Source organism: Coffea eugenioides, chromosome 11 (assembly GCF_003713205.1).
Source record: "Coffea eugenioides isolate CCC68of chromosome 11, Ceug_1.0, whole genome shotgun sequence".
In the NCBI taxonomy this organism is placed as follows: Eukaryota; Viridiplantae; Streptophyta; class Magnoliopsida; order Gentianales; family Rubiaceae; genus Coffea; species Coffea eugenioides.
In genome coordinates this window covers 14,455,939-14,475,063 of record NC_040045.1, presented here as the reverse complement: position 1 = coordinate 14,475,063, position 19,125 = coordinate 14,455,939, and the positions used below count along the sequence as shown (strand labels likewise).

General features: G+C 35.2%; 1 pseudogene; it reads left to right on the top strand.

Annotated features, from left to right (window-relative positions):
* The first annotated feature begins 9,813 nt into the window (after positions 1-9,813).
* Positions 9,814-11,442, top strand: LOC113751995 (annotated as a pseudogene).
* Positions 11,443-19,125: the final 7,683 nt, after the last annotated feature.

The following is a 19,125-nucleotide window of genomic DNA, read 5'->3' as shown; positions in this document are numbered from 1 at the left end:
AAACCCTAGCAGCCGTCACGTTATTGTTCTTGCTGCCCAAGCGACAACCAATTAACGAGACAGATTTGGGAGCAACGTTGAAACACCAACAAACCAGAATTTTTTTGATGCACAAACGACTCAAACGCAAGAAACAAGTTGTGGACAGAAATTATCAACAAACTAGACACAACACAAAGGAGATAACACACTAACAGATTTGTGTTCGGATGAACAGTAAAGTGAACAGTGTCGATGAACAGTGTCAGATGAACAGTAGCGGGTGAACAGTAGCGGGTGAACTAGGACAAGACTACGGATATAACGGAAGATACCTCCACCAAAGCTCTGAAGCCAACTGATACGTTCCTCGATCAACACGTTTCGAGACACGTAGCACGTTTGCCCAAGGATCTAGCGAGGACGTCCAACGCTTGGAATTGCGGGATCTAGAACCAAACGGACGACACGATTTGATTCAAGACGGTAGACGACACTCCGATGAAGGTGAATACTCCAGGGGAATAGGTCGGTAGAACAATCTAGGACAGGACGCAAGACTGCTCAAAACCCTTGCCAAAGCAAGTAAAGGGGTCGAATCTCTCTCTCAAGAAGAATCGAAAATATGCAAAACTTTATTGATAAAACGTCTCCCTTTATGCTTACAAAGGAAGCCTTTATATAGGCAAAACGAATGAAAGCCTAATATCGCAAGGCTAGAGGGTCGGCCACTCTTTGGACAAGGTGGGCCGACCCATGGACTCAATAAAAAGGGCCTAGTGGTTCGGCCATCCTTAGACAAAGGTGGGCCGAATCCATGGCTAACAAAAGGACTAATCTAAACTTAAGACTCCTAACACTAAGGCTTATGGCCCTATTCGGCCAACTCACTTGGAGGCCCACTTGACTCTTCATGGCTTGGATCATGGTGTAGATAACTTGATTGTCTCCTTCCAAGCCTTCAATATCTCTATGAAAGCCTTGAGTCAGGGCCGCCATCCATCTCGCTATCCATGCACACATCATAAAGTTTCTCCTTCGGGTATATTGCTAGATTTGTGGCACACCGCCATTATTACATGTTTGTTTCTAAATGAAAAAACCGCCAGACAAGGCTGGCTAGTTTTTGTAAGGCAATGACTTTCAACTGTTCTCCTTTAACACTAAAAGACTCTACCATACATATTCATGCTTTGGTAGTTGGCTTTTTTTATTTGATCAGATGCTCAAATGATTACAATAATGGACTTCAAGGCAAGGATCATTTTCTTTTCGTTTAGGCATGTTTTTTTATAGAGAATGGATTGAGTTGCAAATTAGAGTTATGATACTTGTTATTCTTATTATTATTATTATTTTGTAGAAATTGAAGGCAGCAAAAGAGATTCTACTTCCCATAAAATGAATGTGATAATTGGAAAGGTACATAGGCCCCATTTGGAACCTAAGTTTTTTGGAAGTTTGTCTAAAACTTTACTATAGTGCACTGTAGAAGTTTTTGAAAAAATTTTTTAAGATGAAAAACTTTTTTTCCTTTTCTTTTTTTCTTCCTTTTTCTTTTTCTTTTTCTTTCTTTCCTTTTTCCTTTCTTTCCTCTCTTCTTCTTCTTTTTCTTCCTTCCCCCTCCCCCTTCCCTCCCCCGTCACCTCTACTCCGACATTTAAGAATGCAGATGGTCCAAAATTGCTTTAAGTTTTCCTTTTTCTCTTTCTTTTTCTTTTTCTTTCTTTCCTTTTTCTTTTCTTTCCTCTCTTCTTCTTCTTCTTCTTCCTTCCCCCTTCCCCTTCCCTCCCCTGCCACATCTGCCTCCAGCTTTGAAGAACCAACAACCATGGTGAAGCCAATTTTTTTTTCTTTTTCTCTTCCCCTCTTCTCCCTCTCCCTCTCCCTTTCTGCTCCCCTCTCCCTCTCTACTCCCCTTCACCCTCTTCCTCTCCCTCCCGAAGCCAGAGAACTATCAGCCATGGTTTTTTTTTTTTTTGCTTTTCTCTCCCCCTCTTCTCCATCTCCCTCTCCCCCCCTTCTCCCTTTCCTCCTCCCCCTTTGTCCAATGTGATCGCGTGACCAGATCACAGATGCGGTTTGGTACTGCGCGACCAGATCGCAGATAGGGGAAGTGGAAGGGTGGCCGGGGAGGGGAGGGAAGGAGAAGGGGAGGGAGAGAAAAAAAAGAAAAATAGCCAAAAGAGGGGTTGCAGGGGGAGAGGGAGAAAGAGAAAGGAAAAAAAAAAGGGAGGCCGGCGCCGGAAGCAGGGGCGGATGTGGTGGCCGGCGATGAAGGTGTGGTGGATCGGGTGGGGGAGAAAGAAGAAGAAAAGAGGAAGTTTTTTGTGTATTAGATATTTTGAAGTGTGTAGATTAAAAAGTTTGATAAGTTTTTTTGGGTTTTTGTAACTAAAGTTGTTAAAAAACTAGTAGCTAAAAAACTTGGCCAAAAACTCGGGTTCCAAACAGGCCCATAGTTTGTGTTTAATACTTCGATTCCTCTTCAAATATGTTGTTTTAGATTTTACCAATACTATTTTATTACTTAAATTATTTTTTTTGTGATAGGGCCTGCAGTTGATATATCTAGAATTCATAAACAAAAGTTGGAAAGGATTATCGTGGAATGGACAAGAAGCTGCTGTTTTACTGCTTTAATTGCAAAATTTGTTTCACTTTTTTAAGTATGGTTATTTCTTGACAATTGACATTGCCTGTTGAAGACATTCACTTGAATGTTAACACTTTGTCTTTGTTTTTTCTATTTGTGTGACTTGGTGGATGTTGGTTGTCTGAATTATCTCTGAATTTGGATGCTGGTTTTGATGTTAAAATATGTATGGATGAATTTGGATATTGGTTGGCATAACGGCTGCAAAATTTTTGACAATTTGATGCTCTGGACTTTAAATTGATATTTAAATCTGGCTTGTCTCAGATTCTCAATCATATGGATAAGTTTGGACAATGTTGTTCAGTAATGTATAGCAGACCTTGTATCTTCCATTTTCAAGATTGTATCAAGTCTGTCCATCTTTGTGATGCATATGCATTTTGTCTCGATGTAACTTTGCACATAAATTAAGATTTATACTTGAAGTTTTTGCATTTGCATTAGCTTGTCATTTCCCGGGCAAAATTTGTTAGGAAATGTCATTGCCAAGGTCATTTGGTTCAAATAAAAGATTGAATGAAAGAGCAAATTCTGCTTGCTTAGAATAGTAGATTGTTTGGTTCAGCAGGCTTTAAACAAGCACAATTTTTAATGGTTCAAGCTCGAATTCGATCTCGAGTTCGAGCTCGACTGCAATTCGAGCAATTTCGAACGCGAGTTCGAACCTCGCGATTTTAATACGAATCGAATTCGAGTATGTAAAACTAATATTTGTCGATCTCAAGCTCGATCTCGAGCCTTAAGCACTTTGTCGAACTCAAACTCGAACTCGATCAAACTAGTATTCGAGCTCGATTCGATTCGTTGACATCTCTATTCAGACCAAACCCCAGTTCTTCTTCTTCATTTTCCAAGGCCCTCACCTTTTCATATTCCTTTTCTTGATTGTTCTTTGAAATTTAAATTTGTTTGAATTGAGGATTCTATTGCGAGCTGGGATTGGAAAGAACCCTTTTAGTTTCTTGAATGAAGGAGCTTCAAAATTAAGTATTTGGGTGCGTATTCTTGTTGGGTGCTACAAAATTTTGGACTTTTTTAGCCCTGCAGAAAGTTTACTGCTTTATTTGTGCATTTAGAAGTTTGATTAGATCTGCCAATCTGAATCTTTTTAATGTCTTCGTCATTAATTTATGGTGCCAGAAAATTGTTTTTTCTTCGCTCCCGAAGGAAGAGGCTAAAGACCCTCTCATACTTGCTGTTTGATTTGTCAAAGTTTTTGTAATTTTGGAACTTGTTATTTTTTTTCCGGATGAAGACTGTAAAGCTGCAATCTTGTTAAGCTGTTTGTTGGGTTGGCTGTGGTATTATAACTGTTTGTTGGCTGTTTAAAAGTTTTGAAAGTGAAAGAAAAAATTTCAAAGGACAATAGTGTATATGCACGAACATCGAGAAAGATTTTTTTTTTTAATCTCATGTTTTATGTTGTTCTTCAGTTTGTTTGGTTAAATAGCTATTGATTTCCAGAAAAATAGATTATAGAAACTGTATACAAGTCAGAAATTTGGCAATGTAAACAACTGATTATCTGGGAAAGTTGTTGGAACTGATTGTTATGAGCTTAATTTTGTTTTTAGAATGATGATTTTGACTACACAATTTTAAAACATGAAATTTGAATGGTTTGGAGACTAATTTTTTATTTCATGGATTAGCTACTTTTTGTGCCAATTTGTGTTGTCCGTGAAAATATTAGCTAGATTTCGCCCTTGCTAATTTCTTCCATTTCTAAATTATTTTTTGACGCTTAGTCTGATTGTTTAGCTGAGCTAAAAGGAGTTTGCATGGCACCCATGACTGTCAAGTTTACAACTACCAGATGTCAGAGTGCTTGAGTTTTTTAGACCAATTCGGAGCTGGTAGTTACCTAAGAATTTAGATTGTAGTATACTTATTGCCAATAGCTGTGTTGGATTTGATTCAACTAATTGCCTTTGTATGAGCGTTAAGGCTCTTTTCTTTTTTTTTTCTTTAATTTCAACAGCAAGTTTAGATGAAAATAGGTGTTTGAGTTAAAAATGAAAACATTTTCTGGAAGTGTTAAAATAATGGATATGAAGCAAAAGATAAGACATAAATCAAATTATATTCCACTTCGTTGAGGCCTAAATACAAATAAATGCTTTGGCGAATAATGCTCAAAGGTTTACGCTTTCTACTTGATCTTATGTCGTCCTATTGACCAATCACATTTAAGGGGATGTAAAAAGAGGGCTTCACGGATTTGGACTGTGTCAATTATGTTTTTGTCGAGTATTAATGCATAGATGTTGAGTAGTGATCTGGCATTGTTTTCTTGAATAGTTGCTGGGCACTTAAAATAATGTGCTTCACTATTTTTAGCCTGACACTATGAGCTGGAGGCTACCCATGATGCATTTGATTGGCCACTTTTCTGAGCTCAGGACTGCGAGCTGTGCTAAATTAAAGCAGTGCCAATTAAAGCAAATGTAGTTATATTGTTTTGAACATTCACAAAATTGCAGCTAAAACTTTATCTTTTGCAATCATGGTTGTTAGCCCAAAGTTTTGAACAGATTTTCTGTTAGTCTAATTTTTCCTGCCGGCTAAAAATGGCACACCAAACAACAACAGGACTAAGTAATACCCAGTACTGATTATTCAGCTTGTTGAGGAAAAAATATCTATGCATGGTTTGCTAAAGATCTTGATGGTTCTTTGGTCCGGTTAACTACTGATTGTGTATCTCAGTTGGACTTTCATCCAGTATGTATCTTTCTATTTTATTCTTCTCCTTTTTGTGTTTTTGGGTAGCTTTTGCCCTTAGCTGAATGATTTGGTTTTCCTGCTTTCTTTGTGGAATTTCTCTCGTCAACTTAACCAGGGATTATTGTTCTCCATGTTCTCTGGTGGATTATAATAATTTACAGCATCTTTCTTTTTCTTAGGTACAAAGTGCTTCAAGTAGTTGTTCCTGATCCATTAGAAGCAACTAACTTGTTGTACCGGTCAACTCAGATAACTTTTACAACTTACATTAACTTACTGGGGCTTCATGGAGAGATGTTGTCAACTTAGAATTAGTTGAGATGAAAAACTCACAGTGAAGAAGCACGGAGCTTCCCCTGACCGAGCTGACCTGATGAGCTCGGGGTGCTGATGGAAGAGTTGGTTCCAAGCCTGCTAAACGAACAAGGGTGAACTAGCAGAGGGGGCCCGAGGGTGTCCCCGAGGGCACTCCGACGGTCAAGTTAGTTCTCCGGTGAGTAGGGGAAGTACTAACAATAAAGCCGTCGGGAGTAATTTGCCAATAGTGAGCGTACCTTGTACAGTAGGTATGTGTTACCATTTATACCTGTTGAAGAGTCCGACCTCCGTACGTTCCGGGACTTGCCGCGGATAGCTCCCAACCCCGCACTGAGGGGGATTCTTCCCGCCCTCTGCGGGTAGCCCTCGGGAGCCTCCCGGAGCCCTAGCCGCCGCGCGCCCTGGGCTGGTTCCCCGTGGGCCCGGGGTGCAAGCCCAGCTCGGGTCGACCCTGGGCTGCCACGTGTACAGGCTCAGGATGGGGCCTCTGCACACAGGTAATTGGTTGTTTGAATAGAGATTTTGACAGTATTTACTGAACTTCTAGCTTGGGTGCCATAAAGATCCACAAAATCTTGTCCAGTTCTTGACCTGCTGCAATCGGCTCTTTCTGCCTTTGGACGGTGAATCATTTTTCCAGTGACCACCACAAATAATTGGATACTACAAACATTCAAGAGCAAATAATTGTCTGTTATCTTGGAAGGATCATAGTGCATTTGAACAATGTTGTTTTGCTGATCTTGGTGATGTTACATACGTCATAACTTCTCATATGCATACCCAGTTCAGAACTTGAATTGTGACATCTTAGTATGTGTAATCTTATTGCAGAGAATTTATTGCGTATGGTCTCTCAAACCAATAATAGTAGTGGAGAATAAACTTTAAACGCCATTTTAGTTATGATTAGTTTTCATAATCAATCTGTAGACATCTTGATGAATGAGCTCCCATCCACAGGGTCCATCTCAAGGTTATGTTGCCCAAAGCTACCTTTCTGCTAATTCAAATCTATCTGTCACGTGAAATCAAGGGCATATTGTAAGGGTCTGAGATTGATTCATATGTAAGTGTTGCAAGAGAAGATGACTTGAGAAGTGTTTGAATTGATTTAGATTTAACATGGAAAGTTCCCATATGAAGGATCCAATCCCACTCTTTCTATCTGCATTGCATTTTATTGGTGATTTGGCAAAGGGAAGGCCAAATCAATAGGAAGAGCTGCATTATATGGCTTTTGGTACAATGTCTTGCTGGTCCATCTGCGTTTCTTCACTAGCTTTTGAATTGTAGGAGACAGCATGTCCTGTCATTCTGGTGCCATATTCTAGTCAATCATGCATTATCTCTGGCACCTATATTAGGTCGTCAGAATATTTGGATATTTTCCTCAATGAATGTTAATAAAACATGGATGGATGTTGCAAAGCTTTTAGCAGCTTTGGTCCAGAGTTATGAGAGTTTGATGCTTTGTTACTTACTAGTCAAGCGGTCAGTCTTTTATATGCTTGTAGTACAAGTGTTCATTAAATTGCTTCAGTCAGTTATGCTACTACTTGGTGATTATGAATTTTTTTAAATTTTTTTTCCAGTATTAATCCCCAAGGTTACTCCTTGTGTCTTTTCCGTGCCCCAATATTTGAGGGGATACTGGGTGCTTGTTTCATAGATTGGAATCGGAAATGGAAATGGAATCATCGACTCTGGTTTTGGAATTAAACTTTTCATTCCAATATCTAACTTGGTTCACACATTGGAATTAGCATCATTCCAACTCCTGATGCTTTGTTTGATGAGTGTTTCGGAATTAATGCAATTAAATTCCAAATTTACCCCTGATATAACAATTTTTGAGTAAATTCCCAAAAAGAGGGAGTTTTCAAACTAACTTCCCAAAGGGTTTTAAAAATTCAAAAAATGTTACAGTAATTTCTTAACAAAAAAAAACTAGTAGGTTATCTATTTAACATAAATTAAATATTTTTTAAAAAAGAAATATCCCATAAAGTACCAACTCTTTATGACTTTTTTCTATTACATGAACCAAGTATCAGGTTTTTATGGGCATTTTATTTTGAATCATTTAATTTATGTTAAATACATAAATATTTGCAAATAAAATTCAAAAGCCGTTACACAAATATTTTTACGAAAGGAAAACTAGCATGTTTTGTTTTTAATATAAATGAAGTATTTGAAAGTAAAAAAAATTGTCCATAACATATCAGTTTTTTACGAGTTTCTTCCATTATATGAATAAAGTACTAGCTATTTATGAGCATTTTATTTTGAATCATTTAATTTATATTAAATACATAAATGTTTATAAGTGAAATTCAAAAAGTGTTACACGAATATTATTACGAAAGGAAAACTAGTAGGTTTTGTATTTAACATATATTAAATACGTGAAAGTAAAAAAAGAAATTACCCCTTTTTACTAGCTCTTTACGGGTTCTTCTATTACATGAATAAAGTACTAGCTATTTATAGGCATTTTACTCTGAATCATATAATTTAATGTTAAATACATAAAATATATGTAAAATTTAAAAAGTGATATACTAATATTTTTATGAAAGGAAAACAAGCACCGTTTTGTATTTAACATAAATTAAATATGTGAAAGTAAAAAAAAAAAAAAAAAAAGAAATTGCCCGTAACATATCAGTTCTTTATGGGTTTCCTCTATTACACGAACAAAGTAATAGCTATTTCCTTGGATGATTTTTCACCCTTTGAAAAAAGACTCAAAAATCGCCACCTTTGGGAAGTTAATTTAGAAACTCCCTCTTGTTTATGTATCTGAACCTCTTGTTTAATTTAAAAATCGCCACCATCATTCTTGTTTGATATATCTGAACCTTTCACATTTTTACTAGTTTTTAAATCTCCCAGAACCTAAAAACAAAATCCCAAATCGATAACAATGCGCGTAAAACATTAAAAAGTTAACATAAAAATTGAATATTTATTTACCTCTAAATCAGAAGCCTCAGAAGAGTTGATAATGAGTAAGGCCAGAAATATTGTCCCTAGAAGTCTACAACTTAATCCCATCTTTTGGTTCTCAAGCACTTGCTTTAATCTAAATTTAAAAAAAAAAACAAAAAAAACTCCTTTTTTACATAATTATGATAGAAATATGGGATTTTTTTTCTCCTTTTTTTTTTCTCTCTGCCAATTTCCTAAAGATTGATGAAATCTTTGCAGGGTCCGAATAAACCGAAGAACGAAAATCCGATCAAAAAGTTCGAAATTAAAGTTTAAAGGAATGGAAACCTCAGAAGTCGTTCTCCGGTGCCTCCCTCGTCCCTCACGTCCCAGTAGTCACCAAGTCTTCAGCAGTCAACATCCAAAGCTTATAAAGTAGCACAAATACTATTGTATATAAGAACTTAAATTTTGCATCCGCGACGGCGGAAGAAGTCAATACTCCAGGAGGGACTGGGGGCAGAGAGCGGCCGCTGGCGAGGGAAGTGGGAGCTGGATATAGAAGGTCATCGGGTGGTGGACTATGCGGAGAGCAAAGGAATATCAATTGGGAGTGCAGCGTGTGAGGGAGAGAAAGAAAGGTAGGTCCATCATCAATGTTGTCTAGGGAATAAATTGAGGGTTTTGTCCAAAATCTTTTAATTTGTTCGGGAATGGAATAAGTCAGATTTTTTAGAAATGATTCCAAAAATTACATTTCAATAGGTTTAACCCAAGCAACAAATAAGGGGTTTATTCCATTCTGTGATTCCCAGACCCTTTAACCAAGCAGCCCATGGTGTTGAAAAAGGATGAATGCAAAAGATGTTATTTTTAATAGATTGGAACGTAAGTTTGAAAATCTAATTTGCAAGTTTATGCTGCATTGTTGTTGTAGGAATGATGTTTTCACCTTAATCGCAATAGCCCATCAATATTTTAGGAAAACAATATCACAAAACCTCGTCCACATTGAATTTTGGAATTGAATGGGTGGTTGAGTTGTTGCAACTGACAACTGGCTTAGTAGAATTATGAGGAAATCAAATTATGACCAAGTTATACTACATACGAGAAGGTTAGTCAAATGATTGGTGAATGTGTAATTTTCAATATTTGGCTATTTTCATCTAAATTTTCTTTATTGCGTGGGAATGCCACTAATCAGGATTCAGTTCCCCATAGTTCTTCGTCGCATCTTACTTGCTGTACCAAGTTTGTAATGTCTTTTTCGCATCACCAGACTGTGACTTTTGTTGGAAAGTGTTTGTGTATTATATAATTGCTTTCTGGTGGTCGGATGTCCCAATGATGATTTATTACTTTATTTCTCCTTGTTACCCGGACTGTAAAGATGTTTTGAGGTAGGTAGCTGAAGGCAATTCGTATTTCCCTTCAAGGACAGAGAGGAGCCAGATTTGGAGAATTGTGTAGCAGTTCTGGACCTAACATGCAAGCAACTTCCCAATTTTACTCTGTATTTTATTTCTCCAATGGGTCTCTCGCCTTTGCCATTCTTATGTTACTTAGTGCAGATGTTCATCTATTTAATCTAATCTTTTAAATCCGTTTTAACCTGCATGTGTATTAGTCGCGGAAGCAGCTGTGACATATTTGCTCGGACAAAAATTAAACCTCTCAGCTCAAGTAAACTTGCCAGAAAGCTCGACCTAACTCTAGGATCTTGGACTTGTAAGTTTCCTTGTGAGTCCTACCATGTAGGCTATCTGTGATTGCGAGCACAAATGATGGTCACCCATGTATCTCTGTGACTGAAGAAGATAGGACGACAGACCAAGCCTGGAATGATGAGCTGGAGACTTTTCTGAGCAAATGGTCACCACCAGGGTACTTGTGGAGGAGATTATCTGTTCTTATCTTGGCTGGGCAGGTCATTAGTAGGACCATAAAGGGCAAAGTCCACTGAAGAAACACCCTCCAACAACTGGAGAGGGTTGGACCTAAATCTGTAGGTGTCTGTCTCTTAACTTCAGCTTTTGTTGGAATGGCCTTCACCATACAATTTGTGAGAGAGTTCACTAGGTTAGGGCTGAATAGAGCTGTTGGTGGTGTCTTAGCGCTAGCTTTTTCAAGGGAGCTGACTACTGTAGTCACATCAATTGTAATTGCAGGACGTATTGGGAGTGCATTTGCTGCAGAATTGGGCACCATGCAAGTTTCTGAGCAAACTGACACGTTGAGAGTTCTTGGTGCAGATCCTGTTGATTATCTTGTTACACCAAGGGTTATCGCTTCCTGCATTGCTCTGCCAATTTTAACTCTAATGTGCTTCACTGTAGGGATGGCGTCCAGTACCCTTTTGGCTGATAGTGTTTATGGGGTTGGCATAAACATAATCTTGGATTCTGCTCATAGAACTCTTAAATCATGGGATTTAGTCATTGCAATGATCAAGTCTCAGGTATTTGGTGGGATTATATCCGTAGTTAGCTGCGCTTGGGGAGTTACAACATTGGGGGGTGCCAAAGGCGTTGGAGAATCAACAACTTCTGCTGTGGTTATATCTCTTGTCGGTATTTTATGGCTGACTTCGCTCTATCGCATTGCTTCTTCCAGGGAGCAGGAGACTCACTGAAGAATTTATGACTTTCCGCTACGAGCTTTAATGGTTCAATCTTTTGTTGGATATTTTCTTGTAAAACTTATTTCTCTAAGACAAGTCGAGTTGTTTGTCTTGCAGCTCGTTCCCTTTTTTGGATGCATAAAACCAAGGTATACATATTGGCGCAGCTTTTGAATCTAGGCTGGTCATTCCTGTCTCTCAAACCCCGTTTAAATCAGGATAAAAAAGTAATTATCCACCTTGAATGCCAATATTCTGAGATCTTGAATGGACGGCTGAAGATGCTTTTTTATCATCGGATGCCCCGGCTACTCCGTGCATGATCACTTGAAATTGTGCCTGTTCATAGTTCTCGCAATACATTTGAAAAAACTTTGAGCAAAATCGGTTGTAAATTTATTTCATTTGGACTGTAATCGTACAAATCCCATTTAACCTCGACTTTCCTAATTTCTTTCCCCCCTTCCTATCAAGTTCCCTAAATGGTGGTAAAACCAGCTTTACTTGAGTTACCTCAATAAAGACTACGAGGAACCTACCTGGTCAATGGAGAAAATCTGTTCACTAGCATTAGATTAACAAATAAATATTGCAGCTCCTTTCTTAACCAACGCAGTCAGAACTATTTTAATCAACTAATGGTTCAGTTCTCGGTGGTTTCCCGTGATCCTGTTGGATCACCCCTCCTAGAATAGGTTATAGTAGGAGTAGGTGTAAATAATGATAATTGACAAAAAAAAAAAAAAAAGAGTACCTCATTAAAGACCAAGTGGAAAATTTATTAGCATCAGATTAAAATATGCCAGTGTCTCTCTCCGTGTAGAAATTCTGTCTACTTCACCTTCTACATCTACTTGTAAGAATTTGGGAGAGACGCCTTATTCTGATTCCGGAAAATTTATCCGTGGAATTATATACTTTTCTGATTTCAATTTCTTTTCACTCTTTGGTGCAAGTGCTCATATTGTTTAATAAGGCCACAAGCAATCAAATTTAGGCTTTCAAAATTATTATTATGCTACCAATGTCTAGAAATTGATTTCTGAATCCATTCCACATTTTTGTATTTGCAGAGGTTATGGCTGTAATGGTAGTTAAGGTATGCCAGCCAATAATGGAATAGCAGCCGCTGAATGTGAATGCAGCTATAGACCATTTTGGTATCCTAAATCATGTTGGTTTAACAAATCAAATAATGTTTTTACAAATCTTGCCTTTGATTATGGCAGTTGTTCAGTTGTATATACTGGACTAACCTTTAATCTTACTACCTCTTCAGCTATTAGCAACATTGAGGCAAAAAGTATGATTAACTTTACAATTGGTATACTCCGTCTAGATTTATATATATGAGGTCTAATATAATTCGCAGCATTTGGTATTTGTAAAGATTGCTTGTTGCTGTGGTAAATTTCATAAGAATTCTGCTTTGCCAAGGTGAATATTTTTGCTTTGTTGGTTGGTTGGTTTCTGCCATTGTTCCGGTGAAGGAATTTGCATCTTCTGCCTCTTTGTTTTTTAGTGATGTTGTTCTTGGTACTTGAATTTTTTGGGATTGCCTTAGTTTATTGCTCTATATTTTGTTGGTTTCTTTTAGGGTTAAAAACAAAAAAACCCATGTGTTATACCTATTACACAGAAAAGCCCTCTATGATTTTAAAATATACAAAATGACACCTCATGTTTTGAACTAAATGGTAAACTAACAGAATTCGTTAAACTTAATGGAATCCAGTAACTTAATGAAAAATTTAACGGAATCCGATAAATTTAACGGAATCCTATAAGTTTAATAGCCGAAACCGTAATTTTCGTTAAGTTTAACGAATTCTATTAGTTTACAATTTAGTTCAAAACATGTGGTGTCGTTTTGTATGTTTTGAAACTACATGGGGTTTTTCTGTGCATTAGATATACCATATGGGATTTTTTTGTTTTTAACCCTTTCTTTTATTTGTGATTTCATGTACTTTGGGTTGACTTTATACAAGAATTGGATAGTTCGAAGAGTTTCATGCTCTTTGTTTTCGTATACTCAATTATTATATACGACAACAATAGAAAGATTAGCAATCTTTTTCTTTGTATTTGTTGGATTAATGTTAGATCTGTATTGATTATGAATAGATAAGAAGTAATGGTTAATAAGATTCTAATATTATTACTAATATCTTTGGCATTCCATATCCTAATCTATTAATTTAGAGGAAATTCAATGTTCTCCTTCTAAGATTATTCTTTTCTAGCTATCTTGGTTCTAAGCCTGTGCATAGTACCAGGTTGTAGTTGGTCGATGTTTGTGTAAACCTATACAAATTCAATGTCATCAGCAACACTAACGCCATGCTGAATAATTTAATTTAGTACTTAAACTTAATGAGTTTAGATCTTAACATATTCAAATGCGTTTAATAACAAAAAATATAACATCTTAATTAATTAACTGGTACTGAATTTTCATGCAAAATTTGTTTTCAAAAATAAGTTATAAATTATTTACTTATCACTTAATATGATGTATATTCAATTATATCAGATTTAATACTTAACAATTTAATAATTTAATGGATTCGAATTTCAAATTTCAGTTTTATTAAATGCGTCATGAAGTTCAAATCCATGTAAGATTATGCCTGATTCACTTTTGCAAGCCAATTTGTCTTTTTTTTTGGCAAGCCAATTTGTCTTGTTTTCGGTCAGGTCTGCAATTGAGATGCACTTGGCTCTTATGACCTGCAACTAGAGGGACTCGGGGCTGCAACCGTCCCTGACAAATTTCCTCTTCATCAACAGCGCGTAACTTCTTTTGTTCACCGTGTAACTTTTTTTCCACAGGTTGTATTTTCACAATAGATAGTGATGGGCCCCACACTTGGCGCGGAAATCGAGTTACCACTTGTTATCTGAGCCGCACATTTTTTTGAGGTCCAATCTGGACCATGAACCGTGCAGGGACGGTCATACCCCAAATCCGCAACTAGAGTGGTCTTTGTAACTCAACGAATCCTATCTTCTTGTCAGTCAGGTCTGCAATTGTACGACAAATCCCTTAGGTTGCTATAATATATGTTCCAATTTGTATCCCACTCCCAACAAACTAGTTATATATTAATCTTTTTTGGATTGTGAATTATTTGCATAATTTTATTCACTTACAACATCAATATATTTTTCAACCACTTTTTTATTTCACATACATCATATGAAAAAAAGTGTTGCACTATTTTTTCAAAAAATTATCCCAAATAATCTATCATATAAACATAATTATTTTTTTTCCCTATCAATGTGGGGATCCAGTATACCACGAATATCACATAAAAAAAAATTACCAACAATTATTTTTGAGATTTTCTTTACAGGGTACTATTAGTTAAGACTTGCCTTTTTAGATGAACATTTTAAGTAAAAAAAATGCATGGAAGCAATTAAAATATCTGCAGGCACAGATTTTAATTCAAAGCATATACAAATTTGATTCTGTTCATGGGCTATTGTGATCCTGGCGATCTCTGTAGGATCTCTTAAAATGAAATGGATGAGCATGATGGGCAAAGGCAGATCTGGGAGGCGGGACCACAATGATTGAGAACCCCAACATCAAACATAAAATATAATGCAGAACAAAATATGTGGGAGCTAGGATGGGAATGTATTAGTTAAACAACAATAAACAACTTGACAATTTTCAGATTGCATTCTTGCATGCAATCATTTTCTTAGACCCCTTGATTGGGAAATTTGCTTAGAAAGTGCTATTGGTTTGTTAAAGTTGTACCTTCTCCGTCTCCATGACCTCTCAAACTCAATTTTTACATGTAAGTTGGACCAAGTGGGGGTGGTCGGATTCAAAGTACAGTAAAATCTCTAAAAATTAATAGTTTCGGTATCATATAAATTCTATTAATTTAAAGAAGTATTAATTAATTCATAAATTAATAAATGCAAATATGAATATAAATTACTTTTTATAAGAGTATGAATTATTCTATTAATAAAAGAAGGCTAAAAGTCTAAGAAGTATAAACCAATTCATATGTACTTGATTTGAAAGTATAATTTAATTCTATTAATATCTTCAATATATGATATAACAGATATCATTTTTCTATTAGCAAGAGTTCAAAAAGATTTAAAAATACTAAATTATAGATGTCTACTTCATATAATGAATCAAATTAACTTCATTATGTATAAAAATGACAGGGAAGTTTTCTTATAATAAACAAGTTCAAAGTTTTCTTACATATGTCATTGTTAAACTATGGCCTTGCATCTAAAAGGTGTTCATAAATCAATAATAGACTCATATTTTATGAAAAATATAATATGTATGTTAGTGAATTATATTAATTTATGATATGAATGGAATCAAAGAGTTACATAAGGTTTTCCAAAAAAAAATTGTTATCTTATTATTAACTTATCAAAATTATTAATTTAGCTCGTTACCACAAGTTGAGACTGAAAAAATTATCATTTAATAAAGGAAATTAATTTATAGAGATTTTACTATAATAAAGTTACATTTTGAAGAAATTTTTGAAGGACAATGCAGCGGAGGCTGCACCATGCAAGTGTGTGTGATAAATGTCTAGGGTAAAAAACAAAAAAACCTCCCGTGATAAGTCTAATACACAGAAAAGCTCCTTATGGTTTCAAAATATACAACACGACGCCTCATGTTTTGAACTAAATTGTAAAGGTGACGGAATCCGTTAAACTTAACGGAAATAATTTATTGGAACCTAAAAAAAAAATTATACCTAATTTTTATCAAATATACCTATTCTACCCCATAACCCTCAATTCTCTCTATTTAGAGAATAAAACAAATGATTTTTTTGAGCTATCTTTTGCTTAATATATCAGGGCATTTTGGTCATTTCGTCCATTTCCGTTAAGTTTAACGGATTCTGTCACCTTTACAATTTAGTTCAAAACATGAGGTGTTGTGTTGTATATTTTGAAACCATGAAGGGCTTTTCTGTGTATTAGATTTATCACAGGGGATTTTTTTGTTTTTTACCCAAAAGTCTATAGCAAATTAAAAAGTGTGACTAAAGTCATTTAAAGTTTTAACCTAATTTGAGATCATGGCTTCAAAATTAGTCCCACCCCTTCTCTTTCCAATCTATACAAATGTTTAAATGGGCTTTTTATGAGATTTGTTTTGAGAGAAGAGTTTTTGAAAAATTATTTTAAGAAAGGAATTTGTGCCTGATATTCAAGGAAGTAAATGTATATATATATATATCAATTTATGGCATCTTTTTACTTGCAAAAACTAGGTACTTTTGACTTTTGAGTGACCTGTGTAGTTTTTTTTTCCTATACTTCCACCCCTTTTCACATTCTTCCCATTCCTAACTGTCACACCCAAAATTCAAACTCTAAATCTGAAAGTTGGCCACTGGATCAACCCTAGTGGTTGAGTGACTCGTGTAGTTAATCATAGTTCTCTCTCTTTTTTTTAGTAGGGAAGATTAATTTACTGATTTGCATAAACACCGCGTTTAAATCATTGATGTCCTACTCTAGTTTTCGTATGTGCTTACTTAGCATCATATCCTACATATACGAGTCCTTTATTTTTATCAATCTCTGATATCTTTTTTTTTTAACATATTTCATTAATTTTGGATATTTTTCTTTTAAGGTTTTGAGTTACTCGCGTTTTGTATCCTCTTTTGGTGTAAATTTTGGAACAAATATTGATGTTTCTCTTATTTTATGACTTGATGAATCCGTTATAAAGTGTATAATTGGTAATTTTAGAAATTACAAAATAAAAATTAGGTTGACGAGTGTGGGGTATGCATATAACAATTAAACTCATTCCATAATCAAGTTTTACATTTATAAAGTTCTAAATAACCCACATGGGATTTTCTTCAAGTATACAGGTCATAATTGAATATAGGATATTAAGGGTCGAATTCATAGGGAAGCATATCAATTACCGATGGTTTTTGAATTGTTTTATTATTTAGAATATCACAAGTGCAAGAAATTAAATATACACTATAAACATGAGATAAAAGTAATACAAATAACAATAGAAAACTCCTAGAGGTATGAAATTTCTCACTACTTTTGCAAATGAAATTACCAATTAAGTGAATGCTATTATTATCTTAGCTAGTTATGGTGTAATTTTCTAATGTATGTGAAACCTACTCTCGTAATGAATCAACTATACTTGTAACTAAACCATACCTACTCTCGTGGTTATGAAATTAACTACAAGTTTATTTCTTTTATGAAATTATATAAAACAAGTCACTAAAGCCACAAAGGTGCTCCTCTACTCTCGTGAGTGAACTCCTAAGTTTAGCACTTTCTTGAACTAGTGTTAAATCCCAATTCTCATTGCAAACTTAACACTTTAAGATTATCACAATTATTGGGCGGTTAATCATGATTAGTAAAGCAAAAGTGATAAATAACTTGTTTAAAATAATATCACCAAATAAACATTACTAGCAAGATATAGAAAGTTCATCCATAATTCTAGGCATAAACTTTAGCAAAACATGAAAGAAATGACCCTACTTCTATTATAACTAAACATAAGATTCAAATACAAGAGTTAAAGAGTTAAAGAGATGAAACCCCTTGTCACATGTGAGCAACATCTTCTCTATCTTCAAACCTCAATCATCATCCTTGCTTAGCATAATACAAGATAGAATAAAACTATACTAACCTATCTAAACTAATAAATTAAGAAAAATTAGTGAAGACTACATTTTGGTAGTGCCTCTAGTCTTCCAAAAGATATCAAATAAGTTCAACAAAGGCCCTATTTATAGAGAAATTAAAGCTCAAGATCAGTTATTTCTAATTGGCAAATTTGCCTCTTGAAACATCCAAAGGTTATTTCTATAAGTTTCCATGCTTGTTTGCTCATATCCAATCAGATTTCTTGCAAAAAAATGGATCAAAAAGCTTGTATGAACAAAACACAAATTGCAGCCGCAATTGAAGAAAACGCAGGCTCAGAAAATACAGGCTGAGGTCGCGTATTTACCCCACATTTTTCTCTTTTGCAGGTTTTCTCATTTCTAGTAAGTCTTTAACTTTTCTCTGTTTTTGTAACAACTTCAACTGAAATTTTTCTAGAGGATAGAGGCTGAACTAACTCTTGTGCAAAACATAAAAGTTGTAGCCCTTTGAGTTAGTTTTTCAATGCTTTGAGAATCATCCAATTTGAAACTCGGTAAACTAATTAATGACCAACATACCCTTGATTGGTCACAACTCTATTTCAGCTTTCGATAACAAAAATGACCAACAATATATTTGATATTTTGACTAGGAAAACTCATTACTTGAATTTCAGTGTCTCATAAGAAATGTAGAGCTATGTGTTAGCTTCAAAATGGCTCAAGAATGATCTCAATTTGATGTGTAGCTCAGGATATAGCTAAAATACCAACAGGTGTCAAAGTTGTCAAACTTTTCCTCTTTTATTCTTGATTGCATTTCTTCTTTTGAGTATTTGGCACTTTATATTTTCTTTAAATTACTTCAAATCATCAATAATCATCCAAATATCTTCTCACTTAACTTCATTTGATGATTTAATCATTAAACCTAAAAAAATATGAAATTTTCATCACTTTAATCCATAGAAATGCAATTTTTGACACTTAAACCACAAAATGCATAACTTGACTAGAAACTTAGTTCATTAACTATAAAAGTGAATAAAACATACCAAAACAAAATAATAAAACACACTTAAATCATTCAAAATATACACTTATCACAGGTCAAAATTTTGATTGAACCTAATACAGAAAATGGGTTGACTTAGGTTTGAGCTTAAAACTTAGACCCGATTCTAAAGTGAGCTAAGCTGAATTGATACCAAATG